At 47.9% G+C, this 2112-nt stretch overlaps 1 non-coding gene across 1 annotated transcript; it reads left to right on the forward strand.

Moving 5' to 3' along the window:
- The first annotated feature begins 1034 nt into the window (after positions 1-1034).
- On the forward strand, positions 1035-1181 carry LOC129684337 (small nucleolar RNA SNORA48). Its single transcript, XR_008721310.1, has one exon. It is a non-coding gene; the product is annotated as a small nucleolar RNA SNORA48 (small nucleolar RNA).
- The last annotated feature ends 931 nt before the right edge of the window (positions 1182-2112 follow it).

A 2112-nucleotide genomic window follows, 5' to 3' on the forward strand; every position in this document is an offset into this window, starting at 1 on the left:
AGTGACAGGCCTTGAAAGGACAGTGATGATCTCAGCCCCTTTCATCGGCAGGTTGTATCCATATATATTAAGAGAGAAGATAGGTGGCTCCAGAGCTGCTCATGGCTAATGGAAGAGCTGAGCATATGCCTGGATCAATGCTCTGTTATTCACCCATGTGTATACACACACACACACACACACACACACACACACACACACACACACACCCTTCGAGCACCAGTTCTGAGAACCAGTGGATACAAGGTGTGCAAACCCTGTAAATGCCAGTGTGGGCTTCTTCGGTCCATTCAGCAAACCTGGCCTTGTGTATTCTGCAGCTTTGGTGTAGGGCGTAGAAGAGTTCCTGTGAACTGTCCCTCTATTGTCCCAACTGTCCCTACACTGAGAAGACACAGTCTGGAAGTATCCCTGGTTTCAAGTTACAGCCTCCTTTGCTCCCCTGGGGGCAGCTGCAGGCATATTGTTTTCTATCCTTTTCTTTTCAGTCACCTTGGGCCCTCAGAACTAGGGTGATGTCTTCTGTAAATAACAAACAGAAAGCTTCTGTTTGTTTGCTTTTTGTGAACTTGGAAACTTTGTCTTTAGTCTGGGGCAATGGACCCAGAGCCTGGCAGGTTGGCAAGTACTCTACCACTGAGCTATATCCCCAGACCTTTCCAATATTTTATTTTAGAGGCAGGGTCTTACTAAGTTGTCCAGGTTGGTCTCAAACTTGCAATCTTCCTGTCTTAGCCTCCCAAGTTAGCCAGGATTGCACTATGCTATAGCCAGGATCTCACTATGCTCTGTGAGACTATGCATTTACTTAATTTTATGAGTGTTTTGAATCCATGAGTATGTATCTGCACTTTTCTGTATGCCTGGTGCAGTGGAAGCTAGTAGAAGGTGTCTGATCCCAGGACTGGAGTTATAGAAAGTTGTGAAGCACCATGTAGGTGCTGGGAATCAAATCCAAGTCCTCTGGAAGAGCAACCAGTGCTCTTACACACTGCACTCTAGCCCTAGGACCTTGCATCTTAAAAAAACAAAGTTTCCCCTGCTGGCAATGGGCAAAGAGGCACCTTGTTCATGGTGTTGTTCTAATATCAGTCAGGGGCAGAGCAGATGAGAGTCCTTTGTTTATCCTAGCTTGATGCCTGGCTTAACGGTCAAAGCTGTCTTATGCCGAGGACTCATAAAAATCAAATCAAATTCAGGCAGTGCAGCACAGGAGGAGGAAGACAGAAGACCTACCCTCTGTAAATTTCATCGTGGGCTTCTTCGGTCCATTCTGCAAACCTGGCCTTGTGTATTTTGCAGCTTTGATGTAGCGCATATAAGGGTTCCGGTGAGCTGTCCCTCTATTGTCCTGAATGTCCCTACACTGAGAAGACCTACCTTCGGGCTGCCATGGCACCCACAGTCCTGACCTCCAGCATATGGCGCAGGCAGGCCACAGACAGCAAGTGGCTGGCAGGGAAGGTTGCAAGGGCAAAGGTGGATATGAGAGGACAGTGGGACTGGGGCACATTATGTGAAACCCACAAAGAATCAATAAAAGGTTTTTTTAAAAAAAGCAAAGCTTGACACATTTCATCCAGCAAACTTCCGCCAGTGGCCACTCTGCTTTGTACTAGGTGCTCTTATTCCCTTGCATTAACTCTAGGGGTTTATCTGGGGCGACAGTGGGACGAGGTGGGGCAGAACCACTCTGTCGCCATTTGTGAGAGCTTCAAGGCTACCAGACTGCTCGACTCTGGGCTCAAACCTGACTCACTGTCATGGATCTCTCCATGTCATGTGAGGAGGAACGGGCTACAGTTATATAGCCTCTAGGCCAATACGGGACCTGTGCCAGGGTCACTCTTTGGATAGCCAGGAACAGGCAAAGACATTTCTGGAGCAGGTTTAGAGGTAGCTCTGTCTAGCACACAGCCAGGGCCCACCTCCAATAGAAGGTGCAGAGTTAGTCTGAGGGCAGGGGTTAAGGGCCAGGCTGCTCTGAGTCCTGTCTTTGGATCTTGCTGTGTGATCTTTGGCAAGTTACTCACATTCTCTGTGCCATACTGCCCTTATCTATGAGGATTATAGCAGTGATTAGCCCATATTGCTGTATAAGGCTTTAAGCAA

Source organism: Psammomys obesus, unplaced genomic scaffold (genome assembly GCF_907164565.1).
Source record: "Psammomys obesus unplaced genomic scaffold, mPsaObe1.curated_primary_1811, whole genome shotgun sequence".
Taxonomy (NCBI): Eukaryota; Metazoa; Chordata; class Mammalia; order Rodentia; family Muridae; genus Psammomys; species Psammomys obesus.